This window comes from Lissotriton helveticus, chromosome 3_1 (assembly GCF_964261635.1).
Source record: "Lissotriton helveticus chromosome 3_1, aLisHel1.1, whole genome shotgun sequence".
In the NCBI taxonomy this organism is placed as follows: domain Eukaryota; kingdom Metazoa; phylum Chordata; class Amphibia; order Caudata; family Salamandridae; genus Lissotriton; species Lissotriton helveticus.
In genome coordinates this window covers 1,534,308,733-1,534,326,957 of record NC_136061.1, presented here as the reverse complement: position 1 = coordinate 1,534,326,957, position 18,225 = coordinate 1,534,308,733, and the positions used below count along the sequence as shown (strand labels likewise).

Sequence of the window (18,225 nt, the reverse complement as noted above, 5' to 3'; positions counted from 1 at the left end):
TCAGGGATTTAGGGAGTCTGGAAACGCTGAAGACAAGAGCTGCTGAACCGAAGTTCCAAGGTAGAAAGCCACTGTAGCCTCAAAACCTACGAAGCCAGAGCAGGAATATTGCACGTGTCCATTCCACACCCCGTGGACTGACACTCTCAGACGTTGATAACAGCTGGGCTAGAGAATTGGTGGCAAACAAGAGACTGAAAAGTGGTTGAGACCTTTTTATGAAAGTTTCACAAAGGGAAAAGCAAACTGAACTGTTGAGTACATACACCCTTTAGGAGTGATTAAATGAACTGCACCCGGGTCTAACTAGCGCTGTGTCACAGATTAGAAATCAGTGATTACAGACCCAGAAGAACTCCATAAGTGTCCGGTAGGTACAGAAGAGTGTGGTGTCTCAAGATCCAGACCAGTGGTGCATTTCCCTAATTATGCTGCGTAGTATTAGGTAACGCTGTGTGATTAAAGTACTTTCTTTAATTCAAAAGACAGGTTCTTGGTTGGACTATACATTATTGCATCTGTTGGATGATTGCCGAGTTCTGTGCTCTTGTCTCCCACACTATCTGCTTGAGAATACTTGACTGCTTGCTACCCCGAGAGTCATGTGCATAAAAGATGTGCTTGGTAGACTGCAGAATCACAAGTAAGTAAGTGCATTTTATTATGCTTGATTAATTAAAACCATTGCATATAATACATAAATAATAACGTGAAGATTATGTTAAATGAAGAATTTACAGGGTTAAAATAACTTCATTGTGCTATCCATAAAAAATTGGTTTTAAAATTACATTACTAATTAACTCATAAGTGCTAAAGTCCCTTGTGCAAGTAATGCTCAGTCTGTATAAAGTCAGTTTAATAAGGGTTATTTAAGTTTGAACTGATGGAATGCTCCTGCGTGGCAAGAGACGACTACCTGGTGTACCTGCTTGTAGTTTCACAATGCCAATTTAGGAAACCGTAATGTAGCATTACAGGGCAAGATCTAGAGGAGCCAAGGCCATTAGATGGATCGTAATTCAAGACAACTGAAGATGGTTTTTCAGCCTTTTTTCAGTTAATTCAAAAATCTTTGCAAGACGGCAATTTAGCTGTACTAAATTTGGATTAAAGCACATCATCATCGCCTGTCTACAAGCCCTAGTGCCATGCAGATTAAAGAATGGTTTCAACAAGGAGATCCGTATGTCCTTTAAGTTCTTACAGATACATATGATGTGAATAAGACTCTCCGTGCCACAGGTGCAAAGACGGTAAAGCTGGTCACCTCCTCTTCTTTCCAAAGGCGGTAAGAATGGGTTAATCAGGCCAACTCCCAACCGAAGTTTTAAGAACTTTTCCTTAGTGGCAATCTTTGTTCTTGCCATAAGGTAGGGTTGGGGTTTAAGGACATCGTAATTATTGAGCACAGCCCAGACGTGAGAACGTTTTGACAATGCTTTCTTGTCCTCTATTGATGATATTAATCTTGTTGTCTTTGTTACTAGTTTTTTGAACACTGAATGACCCATTGAATGTTCCAGGTGTCTTTCAAGCCTAGAGTTTTAATGGATTCCTGAAGGTACACGTTGGCTGGCAATTTTCCAGTGTGGAGCAGCTCTACCCAGAGATGGTTATTCAAGGACCCTATTTCAGAATCTCTAATTTCATGCCAGCTTTTTACGAAGGCTCCTTTTCTTTCTACCGCCTGTTTTTGAAAGCCAAATTCCAAAGTGATTTGGGCTGGTGAAGCATATTTGAGAAGGTGGAAAATCGCTCGATAGGAGGATGCCATTATGCTATCGAGAGTTGCAGCGTCTCTACCGGTCAAAGATTCACTTCGGTAAGTGATTGTAGGTTGAAGTTTGGCTCAGAGGACTTTTAAAAAAGGGCCGAGAGTTAGATCCAGGAGCATCTTATTCAGGGATTTTAGCGCTAGATAGATCGTGACTCCCTTCCTTCGCAAGGATTCCAGCTGCGGCTTGAAGGAGTTGTTATGGTCTACCAACACGCCCAGATACTTGTAGCTTGTTGCTTGGTCTAGACGTTTTCTGGCCAGATCCCAGTTGGGATTTGCCCTCCTATGATGGTTTACTGCCATGGTTTTGTTTTTTTGGATATTTATTTTTAGGCCATTCTGTTGCGAAAATGTGTGAGTCGCTTCTAGGAGGCGCTGAAGTCCGATGGGGGTCCGGCTGACCAAGACTAAATCGTCAGCATATAACAAGTTTGTCAATTTTATGCTGCCTAATTTTGGTCCATGTGAAGAGCAACTGTCGAGCTCCCCCGGTAGATCCGCCAGGAAAAGACTTAATAACAGGGGGGCTAAAATACATCCTTGTTTTAGGCCCTTTGTTGTAATTCTGCTTGAAAGGTGCTTCCCAGTACCTAGCTTGATTCTTACCCGCGTGTTAGTGTGCAGTTTAATAAGCTGGTCTAAAAGGAGGTGCTGGTATCCCTCATCAATCCAGCTTATGCCAGAGCTTGGTTCGGTCAGCGTGGTCAAAGGCCGCTGAGTAGTCTATGAAGCAGAGGTACAGAGGGTATTTGCACTGCTTCGCAGCATCCATAAGCATGGTTAAGGCCATTATATTAGTGGAGGTGCCGTGCCCTTGGCGGAAACCTGTTTGAGTTATGGTTATGATGTTGTTCGTAGAGGACCAGCTAGCCAGTTCGTTTAAGATGGTGCCCGCATAGTATTTGGCCTCAGTGTCTATGAGGGCTATCAGTCAGTAATTGTTTGGAGCAGTCCTCGTCCCCTGCTTGTGTATTGGGCTGATAATTGAGCCTCTCCATGACTCTGGAAATACAGAGGTTCTTAAAGCGTGTCCTATCACTGGAACTCGTGTGTTGCTCCAGAATTCAGGGTCCTGTTTATACAGCATTGGAGGTATACCATTAGGGCAAGGTGTGCCCGCCCTTCTTCCTCTGGCCATTTGTTTCCTGATTGATAAAGCCAGGGGGTCATTTTGCTCGTCTGCTGCACTGAATTGATAGTGGGGATCTGATGGCAATGCCATCTCCTGCTGCGTGGGCTCTGATTTTACGCTGTCCCCATTACTTAAGTGCTGATGGATTGCTACTGCCCTTGTTGAGTTATTGGCACTGACATTTGCAGAATTGACCAGAGGGGTGACGGGTGCTGATTCCAGATCATTTTTAGCAATGTTTTAAAAGTTGAATTTACTATGTATGTATGCTTTTTAAGATATTTTTTATGTCGAAATAAAGCCTATTTGACTTGACTTGACTTGACAGATCATTAAAGTGTTTGGAAAGATAATCAGCCCAAGTTGCCTCTGTAATATTGGAGTATATGCCAAGGTGGTTAGGCTGCTGCAGTTTGTTTACTGATTGCCGAAATTTGGCACTATTATCCTGTTTTGCGTCATGAAGAAAGCTGTGCCCATAGTTTGTTTTCCTTTGCTCTTTTGTTTACCCATCTCCGCCGTTTAAGCGATGTCCTTAATTCGCAGAGTGTGCCTTGTAGACTCAGGTTGTTTGGAAATTTGCATTGTTGCTTTAAAGTTCGATTTATAGATTGCTTTAATTTTTTAGAAACAGGGCTCTTCACCACATTAGTTGCGGTTGCTGCGACTTTCCTCTGATTTCGGCCTTGCCTAGATGCAAATTTTCCTCCTAAGAATGTAACAAATTTTACCCAACTTTCCATGGACTGTTCTAAATTTGCACCTACCTGATTGTATAGGGCTTTAGCTGTTATTGTTATTTCGTCTATATTACTGGAGTTACACCTTATTCTTTTAAGATTACTGGTCTCGTGGGGGCGTGGCTTAGCGCGCAAACGGAATGGCCGCTTAGCTAACCGGCTCCCGTTTCCTACACCCTGATCCTGCACTAATCCTCACCGTCTGGAGGGCTGCCTCTCCCTGAATCTGCGGAATCTACAGATATCAGCCTCGTCTACGCTCGATCCAATTTGCGGGCCGCTGGGAGCCGCCTCCGTCAAGTTACTGGCGTTGACACTTTCACCGGCACACTTCCAGGCCCCGCAGAGGTGGGCGACTCGGCCACTGGCACTCACGCGAGGCCGGTGCGGACCGCGATGCGGAGGGCCCCTGGCAAGGGGCTTGTCGCAGGAACCCACCGCGCTTCGTCAGGCGGACTGAGCTCCCGGCTCTGCCTTCAAGCACAGCGGACGCCATCGCGGGACTACACACGCCTGCCTTCCTGCGTGCTGCCTCGATGCGGGAACTGGCTGAGAGAGACTCGGCAGTGGTGATACATGGCGGGCTCGAACACCCATTAATGGCGGCCGCCGACTACGGCGAAAGTGAAGAGACCTGCCCCTGCAGAGCTGCCGCCGTCTGCCTGGCCTGCAACACTGCGCAGTGAGTAACTGGCTACACTTGGGGCATTACCCTGCTAGCGGAGTTGGTTCATAGCGGTCTTCGCTATCACTTGCAGACGCCCCTGAAGTGGTGGTGCCTGTGCTCCCCGGGAAGCGTGCTGACCCACCCCTGCTGCGATTTGCTGGAGCCCGGCCCTCACAGCGATCTGGCCTGCCCATCTACGTCGCTCAGGTTGAACTGGAGGCTTGCTGCACTGTGCTCACAATCTGCTGGGGGTCCTGGAGGTGCATTGACTGGTCTGGGGTTGTCCGGCCGGTGAGTAGCTAGCAGGTACTATTGACACTAATATTCCCTGCCTCTCCTTCGCATTGTCCGGCTAGTGGCTCTAGCCTGACCGGCCAGTGGCTACTGCATATGGTTCTCGGGGCCTGACGTATCATACCCCGCTACACCGTTCTGTACCTTGCATGGACTACGGGGAGTGGGACTCACTATCCTGCCTGATCACATAGCGGCCCTTATCTACCTTGTCAGATCCTATAACGGTGGCTCACGAGAGGCGCAGGGGCACGATGGTGCGCCCGGAGCACCGACAAGGTCAGCTCAGCTTTGAGAGCGCCAAGAAAGGAACAAAGACGAACGCGGTGGATCCTGGGCCAAGCTGCACGGACCCTGCTGCTGTGCCTTCCCCCCCGACTACGCCTGATCTGCAGGGCCTGTTCCAAGAAATGCGCCAAGGCTTTGCCACTGTGGTAGAGAAGGTGGACAGGATATCCTCCAGGCTGGACGCATTGGTACACAAAGTTGACCAACACGAGGAGAGAATAACCGCGACGGAGCAACGTATATCGGACAACTATGACCTCACTGCTACCCACACCTCCCAACTTGCTCGTATGGACAACCTTCTTAGAGTCATAGCAGCCAAGAACGAGGACTTGGAAGCCCGTAGCCGACGCAATAACATCCGCGTCACGGGTATTCCGGAGTCCACAGCCACTGGAAGAATGGAAATATACATCGAGTCACTCCTCCGGACGTCCATAGGGGAGGATGCCTTCTCGCCTCAGTTCATTGTGGAAAGAGCACATAGATCCCTGGCTCCTGTGCCACAGCCTGGGTTGCCGCCAAGGCCTATCATTGCCCGACTATTGAATTACCGTGACCGGGATGTCGCCTTAAGAGCTGCCAGAGCCAAACGTACCCTGCACTACAATGGCGTTGCTTTTTCTCTCTATCCCGATTTCACTCCCATTGTGCAGGAGGAAAGACGGAAGTTCCTGGCTGTCAAGAAAAAGCTGAGAGAGGCTCAGATGGATTATGCTCTATTATATCCAGCGAGGCTGAGGGTGACACATCAGGGTAAGCAACGATTCTTCACAGATCCAAGTAAAGCTGAGGCTTATCTGAAACAGCATCGCAGGGCACAGAGAGATCGGCGAGAGGGTCATGAAGATCCCGAGGAGGAGTTGCCCCCGGTGATCAATGAAGTTTGATGGACTTTGCCTTCCCCGCAAGTATTTGTCTTGGAACTACCTTGCTATAATTAACTTACACCTGCAGCCTCAGTGGGCGTTGATGTATTTACTGAGAGTGGACCTTGCCTGAGTCCCCTGACGGTGCGAGATATGTAGGAACCGCCCCCGCTATCCCTGCCTCAACCATGGACGGTACCGAACGTGAGGCTATTGGGAAGGGGGGTGGCTGTGCGCCTTTGCTGATGTTCCCCCTACGGGAGTACCCCGCTGTTCTAGTCAAGTTGAGGAAGTTTCTGGGGAATGGGAGGTGGGTGGGTGAGGGACTAACTGGCTGCTGGCATGATTGGGATGCAGTAGTGGGTGGGGGGGTGGGACCTGTTACGGGGATGGTTGGTTTGTTTAAGACGACATTTGGCTGGCTGGTAGTAGCGTTTTGTGATCTCATACATAAGATGCTGCAACTTTGGAATCTGCGGTGGCAAAATGTTTTAGTCAGGTCATGTCCGGGTTATGGCTAGTTCTGGATCTACTGTACTATTAAAATGCTTGTCTTGGAACGTCCGAGGGCTCAATGATGCCAAAAAATGCAGAAATGTTATAGCATATTTAGATCGCCAACAGGTACAAATTGCTATGTTACAGGAAACACACTTGGCTCCACAGGGGCGCCCTACTTTTGGCTGTAAATGGGCCGCTACTCGGTCATTCTCGTCATACTCCTCATATGCAAGAGGTGTTGTCATCCTGGTTAAACGCAATGTTCCCTTTCAGGTATGTGGTGAGCTGGCGGACAAGGATGGCCGCTTTGTGTTACTTTGGGGGCGTCTAGGCCGCGATTCTGTCACTTTGGTCAACAGCTATGCCCCTAATCTTGATGTGCCCTGTTTCTTTACCACACTGTGGGGTAAGATTTTAGATGTAGGGTCCCGCCATGTCATTTGGGGGGGTGATTTCAACATAGCGTTAGTGCCTCGATTGGATAGAGCTGATGGTGCGACAGTTTACAAACCCAGATCAAGAGAGGCGTTAGAAGGTGTGCTCTCGGAGGGTGACCTATTGGACGCCTGGCGAACGCTACACCCTGGCCGCATGGAAGGCACTCACTTCACATCACAGACTGGTACCTGGGCGCGCCTAGATTATTTCTTTCTGACCCGAGAAACGATGCCTGGGGTGACTAATGTGACACACCTCCCCAGAACTTATTCGGACCACAGCCCGGTTCTGCTGTCTTTATTGATTCCCGGCTGGGATTGCCTCAGACCACGTTGGCGCCTACAACCGGCGGCCTTGCTGGACGAGGTCTTCCGTGTTGAGTTGGAGGATGAGATCACTGCTTTCTTCCCAAGGAACAAGGGTTCTGTTGCATCTGTCGAAACTATCTGGGAGGCATTCAAAGTCACTGTCAGGGGCCACTGCATGTCTAAGAGCTTTGGGGTATTACGTGACATACAGCGCACGATCCGGAAGCTCGAGGACGAGCTAAGGGCATTGGAGGCGCGGATGGTGGAGGGCGATAACACTGCTGCACACGCTGAGTTCAGGGATAAGCTTACACACTATGAAGAAGAAGCACACAGGGAGACTAGGTTTAGGAGTAAACACTGGCAGGCGAGGAAATATTGTGAGGGGGATAGGCCCGGTAAAGCGTTAGCTATACTGAAAGGGTCGCCGCGTGTAGACAATACTATCATTGAAGTGGTTAATCATCAAGGTCACACTGTCAGGGATTCTGATGAATTATTGGATGCCTTTGTTTCCCACTATCGCACACTATATACCACGGTTTCTACTCCTGATATCCAATAGGACGACTTTCTAAGTGAACTAGCCCTATGCTGGGTGAGCGATGTCGACAGGCAATTCCTTGCTGCTCCTTTCGAACTGGAAGAAATTAGGGATGCCATTATGACGCTACGTAACGGGAAGGAGCCCGGACTGGACGGTCTTCCCGCTGAATTCTACAAGACCTATGTAGATGTCATGGCCCCGGTCCTCCGAGAGGTGTTCATGGAATCCTTCGAGGATGGCGTCCTCCCATGCTCCATGCGCGAAGTCGTCATCACCTCTTTATTGAAACCCGGCAAAAATCCCTCATCCTGTGATTCATATCGTCCCCTGTCACTCTTAAATTGTGATGTTAAAATTCTGGCCAAAGTCCTAGCCACTAGGTTGTCGCTCCTTATGACCCGGATAGTTTTACCCGACCAATCTGGCTTTGTTCCGGGCCGCTCCACTTCACATAATCTACGCACTCTTTTCTCCCTGCTTCATACGGTTCACCCTGACCTTCCCGTCGCGGCGATCTTTTTAGACGCCTCGAAAGCGTTTGACTCTGTTGAGTGGCCCTATTTGTTCCCCAGTCTTGACCCGCATGGGGTTCCCCACCATATTCATTTCCTGGATCCGATTACTATATACTCAACCCACTGCGAGAGTCCTGATCAACGGACATCTATCCACGTCGCTTGACATTTCCAGGGGCACCCGGCAGGGGTGCCCACTGTCCCCCCCTGCTATTCGCGATTGCCGCCGAACCCCTTGCATGCCGGCTCCGCCAGCTCCATGGTGAGGGAGCGATTCGCTGCCTCCAGCGCCAGATTGATGTGTCCTTATATGCAGATGATGTGACTTTGTTCGTTAAGGACCCAGTGCACAACCTGAACCCCCTGCTCAGGGAATTTGTGGTCTTTGGAAGAATGTCGGGGGTGCAGATCAACTGGACGAAATCCCAGTTTTTTCCGCTCACAGATGCTGTTCCCGACTTTCCCCTGGATTACCCTCTGGAGCGGAGCAGGTCTGACATTCGGTATCTGGGCATACAGATCTCACGCGACAAGGATGAGATACTTCGCTCAAATTATGGCGTGGCTGTGACCAAACTTACTACCCTGGTGGACCGCTGGATTTCCCTACCCATTTCTATGGCAGGGAGAGCGTCTCTTATAAAAATGGTGGTGCTCCCACGCTTTCTCTATCTTTTTCTCAATATTCCCTTTCACCCGGGACCCTATTTCTTCAAGACGCTGAGATCAGAGCTTTGCCGCCTTTCTGGGGAGGCAAGGGCCCGCGGCTTAAGTGGTCAACGTTGATCCTACCGTATGATAAAGGGGGGTTTGACCTCCCGGATTTCGAAGCCTTTTATCTTTGCGCGCAGGCGCACTATGTGTACCACTGGCTTCTCCCTACTCCCTTTATGCCTCAGTTGGCAGTGGAGGACTGGATTGCTAATCCCCTACCCTTAAAGGGCCTACTACACTGTCAGCCCTCGGCCATAACGACACCTCATACGTAGGTCACATGTACAATTGATGCGTGGCGTCGACTGGCTAAAAAAATGCACTGCGAACTATTGTATTCTCCCCTAATGCCATTGACATATCACCCCGAGCTTGCACTCCTGCAGGAGAAAGGCTTCCAAAAACTTTGTGCGGCCCTAAAGATCAATCAATCAATCAATCAGGTCATTTGTAGAGCGCACTACTCACCCGTAGGGTCTCAAGGCGCTGGGAGGGGGGGGGGGGGTGCCGCTACTGCTCGAACAGCCAGGTCTTGAGCTTCTTCCTGAAGGAGAGGTGGTCTTGGGTCAGGCGCAGGTCGGTCGGCAGGGAGTTCCAGGTCTTGGCAGCCAGGTAGGAGAAGGACCTTCCTCCTGTTGTCGCTCTTCGGATGCGGGGGACGGCGGCGAGGGCGTGGTTGGTTGATCTGAGGAGGCGCTTGGGAGTGTAGAAGTTGATCCGGTTGTTGAGGTAGCTTGGGCCTTGGTCGTGTAGGGCTTTGTGCGCGTGGGTGAGGAGCCGGAAGGTGATTCTCTTGTTGACCGGGAGCCAGTGCAGATCTCTCAGGTGTCCGGAGATGTGGCTGCGACGGGGGATGTCGAGGATGAGTCTCGCCGAGGCGTTCTGGATCCGCTGGAGTCTCTTCTGGAGTTTGGCGGTCGTTCCGGCGTAGAGGGCGTTGCCGTAGTCCAGTCGGCTGGTGACGAGGGCCTGGGTGACCGTCTTCCTCGTCTCGGTGGGGATCCACCGGAAGATCTTACGTAGCATGCGCAGGATGTTGAAGCATGACGAGGAGACGGCGTTGACTTGTCTGGTCATGGAGAGGGAGGAGTCCAGGATGAAGCCCAGGTTGCGTGCGTGGTCCGTCGGTTTGGGTGCGGTGCCCAGGGCGGGGGGCCACCAGGAGTCGTCCCAGGCGGAGGGCGTGGAGCCCAGGATGAGGACCTCCGTCTTGTCTGAGTTCAGTTTCAGGCGGCTGGTCGTCATCCATTCGGCTACGTCTCTCATCCCTTCGTGCAGGTTGGCTCTGGCGGTGTCGGGGTCGTTGGTCAGGGAGAGGATCAGCTGGGTGTCATCGGCGTAGGAGATGATGTTCAGGTTGTGTTTGCGTACGATGGCCGCGAGGGGGCTCATGTAGACGTTGAAGAGGGTGGGGCTCAGTGAGGACCCTTGAGGGACGCCGCAGATGACTTTGGTGGCCTCTGACTTGTACGGTGGTAGGCGGACTCTTTGTGTTCTTCCGTCGAGGAAGGAGGTGATCCATTCCAGTGCCTTCTCCTGGATTCCGATGTTGCTGAGGCGCTGTACTAGGGTGCGGTGGCAGACCGTGTCGAAAGCCGCGGAGAGGTCCAGGAGGATGAGGGCCGCTGTTTCTCCGTTGTCCATCAGAGTTCGAAGGTCGTCGGTGGCGGCGATGAGGGCGGTCTCGGTGCTGTGGTTCGCTCGGAAGCCGGACTGTGAGGGGTCGAGGGATCCATTCGTCTCGAGGAAGGCGGCCAGCTGTTTGTTGACGGTCTTCTCGATGACTTTGGCCGGGAACGGGAGGAGCGAGATGGGACGGTAGTTCTTGAGGTCGGTGGGGTTTGCTGTAGGTTTCTTGAGAAGAGCGCTGAGTTCGGCGTGCTTCCAGCTCTCAGGGAAGGTGGCGGAGTCGAAGGAGGTGTTGATGATGTCCCGCAGGTGGGGTGCGAGGACAGCGTCGGCCTTGTTGAAGATGTGGTGAGGGCAGGGGTCAGTCGGAGATCCGGAATGGATGGAGTTCATGGTGCGGATGGTGTCTTCGGTGCTGATCGGGGTCCAGGTGCGGAGGGTGGCGGTGGGTGGCGTCGTTGCGGTTGTGGCTTGCGTTGGTTGGTTGTTGAAGCTGTTGTGTATGTCCGTGATCTTGTTGTGGAAGTAGGACGCGAGGGAGTTGCAGAGGTCTTGCGATGGGGTGATGTCGTTGTTTCCGGCGCTGGGGTTGGAGAGCTCTTTCACGATGTTGAAGAGTTCCTTGCAGTTGTGTGCGTTGTTGTCCAGCCGGTCCTTGTATGTATTTTTCTTGGTGGCGCGGATCAGTTGGTGATCCCAGGTCACCCCAGCAAGATTACTTGCTGGGGTGACCTTTTCACTGCAGGTTACTTTAAATCTGCTGATGCATTCTTCAAAGAGCATGCCCGTACCCCTCTCGAGGTATTTTACTATCTGCGACTCCGCCAGGGTATGCGCGCTATACTTCCTGACTACCCTACGGAGCCTGCCATTACGCCCCCGCTTCATTTCCTGCTGAACTCGCGAGATTGGCTCGCATCTGGTCTCGGGAATGTACAGTCATATACGTGCGAATTGCCCGATGCCGGCGGCCTCAGCGAGGACGCGCTGGGCTACTGAACTAGCTATTGATATCACTGATGACCAATGGATATACTGCTGTACTCTTACGGCTCGAATATCAGCGAGCAGTAGGCTCAAAATAATTCATTACAAATACCTACAGCGCTTGTACTATACCCCCGTGAAAAAATTTACGTTTCGCTTATCTGACACTGACCGATGCGACCGCTGCCGCGCAGAACATGCCGATTTCTTGCATCTTGCCTGGGAATGCCCCTCCATACAGACTTATTGGCAACAGGTACGAGCTGCCCTAGCGTCTATGATTGGGTCATCCATGCCACCGGATCCACTACTGATGCTGTTGGGACACACACCGCAAATTCCCTCACAATGCAGAAAATTTGTAGATGTCGCGCTCCTCCTGGCAAAAAGGCGCGTAGCATGCAGATGGGGGCGTGGCAGGGCTCCCAAATTCAAAGAATGGCTTGCTGATATGACGCATAGTCAGGATCAACACGCGACATTTGCTGACCTGCTTCCAATGTCTAGCAGGCCGAGAGACATTTGGCAGCCCCTGGTTGCCCATCTTCAAGCCCAGGCGGCTCGTGATTCTGAGCCTGAGGAGGACCCCACTAGGGATGGTAATGGTAACCTGGTTTAGTGTACCTCAATCACCTACTGATTCTGCACTGCCTATGCTAATATTGCTATTGTACTGCCTTACGAATGCATGTATCACTATGTTTTCATACCGCTTCGCTACTGATTTACTGTTTTGCTCATGCATATTTCCATATCTCTGTCGACCCCTTGATGTACTTTATTTTGCCCTCTTAATTGTTCCCTATGTCTGAATGCCACTGTACTACCCCTGATCATGGTATAAAATCTGCCCGTTGCCGCACTGTTGATGCTCTGGACGCCTTGCTGTACTTTACTGTGCTATGATTCCTGATTCAACTTAGATGACAATCCGTGAACCTTGTACCCCAGCCAATGTAATGTCGCACTGTATGTTCTGTCTTGTTCTCTTTTGTTACAAAACCACCAATAAACAAAGTTAAAAAAAAAAAAAAAGATTACTGGTCTCGTCCTTCACAATTGATCGACTAATTTTTTGGTGGATTGCATGAGTTTGTTTGGAGACACAGCTCTTGTGGGATATGGTCACTAAATTTGTTGTTGCCGATCTTGAAAGTTGCAATTTTGTTGAACAGAGTCAGAGTCGTGAAAGTATAATCTAGATGGGATGATGCTATGGTCGAATGGTACGTTGCAACTGGGGGGTTATCCTCCTTAAAGCGGCCATTCAAAGCTCTCATATTTAAGTGCTCCAATTCCAGGAGCAAGTTCTTAGCTATTCTTGTGGCCTGAGTGGTCTCTATTAGACCTTGTGTTGGAATTTCCCGTGCATCCGAAAGGGCCTGCATAGCATTATCGGCCTGGGTGGACCCTAAAATGTGCATGTTGAAATCTCCGGCCAGGATAAAGAGATCTGTTGTCTCCTCTTCAGCTCTGTTGATAACTCCTTCGCTGCTTTTGATTTTTGTTTGGAGTGCACATAGACGTTCATTATTATTATGTCCTGATTGAGCTGGTTAAACTTGAGAGTTACTTTTGTGGCCTGAATGCAGCTTGGAGGTGTTAAGTGAGTTGTGATAGGAAGAAGTTCCCCTATTTCAGTTATTCAAACTAGGAACAATAACCCTCCCGAACGATGGCCAAAGTCGGACCCCTTGGCTGCAGGTAGTGAGTGGGAGGTATAGCCTTGCAGATCATAAGGCTTATCTTCCCAGGTTTCCTGAAGCAAAATGATATCAAAAGACTACAGGTAATCTAGAATCTCTTGGTCACTCGTTTTAGAAGCTAAACCATTAATGTTCCAGATGCAAATGGAGGTGCCATGTTGTGCTGTTTGAATTGGCTGTGATGCTGCCTTCTGTTGTCAATTTAGACAAGCAGAAGTTAGTCGTTGTGTGCCTGTCCAATTGTCGGTTGTTAAAAGGTGAATTGGGGTAGATTGACCTTGAGTTGGTAGTACTGCAATAGTCAAATTTGCTGCAGTTGTTGTGCCTGGTGTTCTGCTCCTTGCTCTTTTCAGGACTGAAAACATTGTCTGCTGTAGGTTGTTTGCATCTATCTTAAGAAAGGAAGTTGGATATAGTGGCTTTGTAATTGATTTCAAAATTATTCCCCAGTTTTGAAAGCTATTTCTTTCCCGCAAGATTCTGCCTGCAACCTCCGGGGTTTGCCATCTTGTTTTGGTCGCTTCAGAGCTCTGGCTGTTAGATGGCATAAATTCAACTGACAGTAAATCCGAGGTTTCAATGTTGTAGAACCACAAGAGGATGGATACCAGCAGCAAGCTAACTCAACCATCACGGTTGAGGCTCAGCAGCCCCAGTCTGCTCTGTGCTCACCGCCCGAACAGGGTTTGGCGCTTTCTATTATATTCTACTTTCTTTCTATTGAATGATCCTCTCCTTACCTGCCCTACTCTGCATGTTTCCTTTCTCTGAGTATAGCCTACTCTAAGTTGCATGACAGGCTGCCTTATTCTCTATTATTGCATTTCTCAATTTTGTCGAAAATCTCACTTTCTTTGAAACCATGTCACTACAATGCAACAATACGTAATCTCTTCTAGCCTATCTCTTCATTCCACCAACCATTTGTATTGACTCACCCCCCACCCCCACCCGCCCTCCAAAAATAATCACACCTAACTCCTTTTAATGTATATACCACAAAGAAACTGAGGCACATACATGGAAGGAGTAACCGGAGAGAACAAAATGACCCTAATAATCAACAACCCCGGGATTAACCACTATCCTGGGTTCTGGAGTAGCATGCTGCTCGACACAGAGCACTTATCAGGAAACCTATTACAGTTTTCATAGGAGAGTAGCTGCCATTCTTCGCTGAGCTGCTAAATTGAATTTGACAGTATTGCCACATATAAAGACATTCCAGATAGCGTTAGTTCCAGTTGAAGAAACGCATCTCAACTTTAAAACCAGGGTAGTTGTGTAAACTACATGCTGTTTAAAGCAGGGAGGCCATTTAAGAGAAAACATCCCTTCCCACCTTACACTCTTTAAATCGAGCAGAAACAGTAGCAGAGCTCCCCCTTGTGTCACATCAATGCTGATGCCACCAATCTGGCATCATTAAAGCAGGAGCAGGGTGAGGGTTGGGTTAATGAAAAGGCTGACCTTGCAGACCATTCCATCCTTCTAAAGTGGATACCATTACATTTTGAAATTGTAATACTGATTAGCTGCAGTACTTGAAAACGGCAGACGTGTGGTATGAAGCGCTGCACAAAGCTATTTTTACATGCAAACATATATATATATATATATATATATATATATATATATATATATATATACACACACACACACACACACACACACACGTGAGAGCTAAACATGGTACAGCAAGCCATGTTACATTTCAAGCAAATAGCAATAGAACACAAATCAAGTTACCAACTGTAAGTTGAATGCAAGCTACTGCCTCTGTTCATTCACGTCATTCGTTCACTGGTCAGTACACTCGTTCTTCTCTGCTCACTGTTTTGCCTTTTCTCTACACCACCCACACTGACTTGTCAATGCACCATCTGTTCTTGTCACTGCCCCCCTCCTTACTGAGCAACAGAACACGTCATCCCAAAAATCCAGTTTCACTACTCTGCACCAAATCCCTTGCAATCACTGATTAATCCACCACAGGTCACCTTCCCTACTCATAAATAAACACTGCGCACATATTCATTGGTGTATATAACCCCCGCCCCTTCCTCACTTGTCACTGCACCCTTTCTCACTGCTTCTCCATATTGAGTCAGTGCACCACTTAATCCGGCATTGATCCTCCTCACTTACTTCAGTCACTCGCTTCATTCCGTCAACCCCTTTCCCTGCGCGTCATGACCCTCATCCAGCCCAATAATGCTTTTTACAGAAGCGCGCATTATAAACCTTCCACGTGACCTCACACTTTGACACTCTTCTTTACCTCCTGGCTCCGCCTCTCCCTGGGGCTCTAGTTACCAGCTGCCGGAAGTCACGCCCCTTCAAGGACAGCCTGCTGCCTATTGGTCGTTCAGCCTTTCCTTTACTAGCCACAGAATCCACTCCACTAAGGGTCATTCGTTCGACTAGTTGTCAATCAGATTTCGAAGCGCCATTCCCGAGAGCGGTGAATGAAAGCGGTGGGCGGGACGAAGCTGAGGGATGGAAATACAAGCGGCCAATGACGGGAAACGCTGACCCTGGTAGAAAGTTAATGGGTGGCTCCTGCCAATTTATTGAGGAGGGCGAAATAGAGACTAATAAATCCGCATCCAGCGGCAGATGAGGAAGCTGAGGACGTGTGACACGTACAAGATGTGGACATACACTCAGGGCTGTTAAGTGGGCCGGGTCCTGCCGGTGCTCAGCACCAGCAGTTCTAAAAAGCTGGTCCTGAAACGGGTCCCTGTCGGGCTCTCCATTTTCTGCCCTCAACCTCAGGAAGAAAAAAATTAACTCTGCAGCAATACCGCCCTTCACTGCCTTGATGTAACTTCTAAGGGACTTGTTATTGTTCTTTCACAGTCTCATCATTTCAGAATTGAAGCATTTTCAACAGTTTTATATAATGAAGCCATGGTTGCTTATTTATCTTATGCAACTAAAACCCATTGATAAAGCCAATAGTCCTGGCTTGCTGTAAGTGTAATGTTACATGTTGTATTATATCTACATGTAACGAAAGAAGCAGCAAATTACCAGCCAGGTGGCACACTATGCTAAACAGATTTTTTGCTTATGTGTTTTAAGCCAAGACCTAATTACATTGACCAAGCCCCTTTGAGAGACCCCCCTCCCCAGTTTGTTGATCCTACTTAAAGCCCTGCATACACTCACCTACCAGCCATACTACTACTCCCAGTTTGTTGATCGAACACAGTAAATAAGAGATGTTAACTTATCTCCAAGTACAAGTCATAACCATCATTTCAGCATTCTGAAAAAATAGTTTCACATTTAAGAGAATTCTGCACAGCTCTCGTGTATGAAAATAAATATAAATATGCCATCACACCTGAATCAATGTTTATCTAATCTGCTTGAATGCAAGTAATCCAATACATGACTGAGGGGTAAAATAATGGTGTACTAAGGTTAAAAAAAATACAACAGGAGTCCCCAGCCCAAACAAGGAACCCCCTTCGAAGCTGCTTCAAAAGGTTGAGAGGTCTGTGTGGGTAGGCAGCTCAAACGTGGGTAGGCAGCTGAAGTGAGAGTCTTCTTTTTTGGGCCTTGTCTCATGATGTGAGAAAGTGGCTCTATATATACTGGACAATAATGAAGTACAGTGTGCATAGAGTCCACAAACCCCAAAGGTATAACAGAGGTTAAAGTCAGGACTGACCTTACTCTCAAAAGTGGTAGCTTGGTCAAGCAGTAAGGCAGTACCAGGGGGCAGTGCAAAGCATTTGTTGTACACACTCAGTCAGCAAAGGATTTCACACACTCAAAGACTGAACTCCAATCCAATGTTTTTATATCCAAAGATATAGTTGTTTTATTTTTAGAACCAACAGGCATAAAAATATACTTTGCTAGATATGAGAACTCTCATGTAATTACTTTGCAAGGAAGTAATAAAGTTGGTGAACACAAGCGGTACAGGATTTGGTGAAGGCAACTCAAGTCTAGACACACTTTAGCATTGAGCTCAATGGATTGTTACCAGAAAAGTACAGTTGATTACAGTACAGATTACTTTAGTAGTTCCAGGACTAGATCCTAGATTCAGTTCTGGGGTCTAAGCTGAAACCAGATTAGCAAAAACGTTTTAGTTACCGTGGTGAATTTTCATGAATATAAAGCTGTTTTAAAAGTTCACACTTAGAAACTTTTCAATGACAATCTGGCAATGTTATTCAATGGGAGAAAATTCAGGTTGCAGGTAAAGTATGATCGCGTTACTTTTGTAATCCGGTACTGGGCTTCTAGGGCCAGCACTGGGGTCTGAACTTAAAACAGGTAGGTAATTGCGCTTCAGTATCTTGTATGATTTTTAAAGAATATTTCAAGTTTTCAAAAGTAGGCACTTAGAAGAAATTTCATAGAAAAGCAGACAATGTGTTCCTATGGAGAAAATACAGATTACTAGTAAACCCAGCAAGGATTACTTTTGCGGTTCAGTACTGGGCTGCAAGGCACAGTACTGGCTTCTCGCCTGCTTGCAGGTGAGTACTTCGGAATTCGGACTTCGGCTGATTTTATATGAATATTTGCAGTTTTCAAAACTTCACACTCAAAAGATTTTCGAGTCAAAATGGGTCAATGTTATCCAACGGCAGGTAAGTGGTTTACCAGTTTCCAGGTGAGTACTTGGCTGGTGAAGTTAAGGTTCCGGGTATAGACCCAGGGGTACCCCAGGGTCAGGTAAGTACAGTCGGTTCCGCCCCAGCAGCGCAGGGCCGGCCGGGTGCAAAGGTAGGTAGGCCCAATCATATCCAATGGGGGAAAGAGGGCCTTCAGTTGGTGGCTGCTGGCTAGCAGGCCACGCGGCTGTGGGAGCTGGGCTCCTGGTCACTTGCTCAGGGCAAGGGGGGAAGTAGGATAGGACAAAGGTTGCACAGCCAGCGGCACACGGGCGGCTGGGTGCAAGGTGCTCTTGAGCCGTCGGGCGCTCAATGTTATTCAATGGGAAAGGTCAAAAAGGAACAAAGGCTGTTGGGATCTTGGAGCACAGGTAGGTACCCCAATGGGAGGCACAGGAGGCGGTAGGGCGCCGGATGCAGGGGTGTCTTTGGGTGTCGGAAAAGCTTACCCTCAGCTGGTCGCGGTT

The 18,225-nt window shown here is 48.6% G+C and overlaps 1 protein-coding gene across 4 annotated transcripts in view; it reads right to left on the bottom strand.

Moving 5' to 3' along the window:
• The window catches only part of SLC37A4 (solute carrier family 37 member 4), a 121,534-nt gene extending 106,057 nt beyond the window's left edge, over nucleotides 1-15,477 (bottom strand). Inside the window, exon 1 of one of the 4 annotated variants that reach the window (XM_078682210.1) lies at nucleotides 15,397-15,477. The gene's annotated coding sequence lies outside the window, so the exon portion shown is untranslated. Of the gene's footprint in view, nucleotides 1-15,263 lie in introns of all 4 variants that reach the window. The other 3 variants (XM_078682209.1, XM_078682211.1, XM_078682208.1) reach the window with 3 other exon arrangements.
• Nucleotides 15,478-18,225: the final 2,748 nt, after the last annotated feature.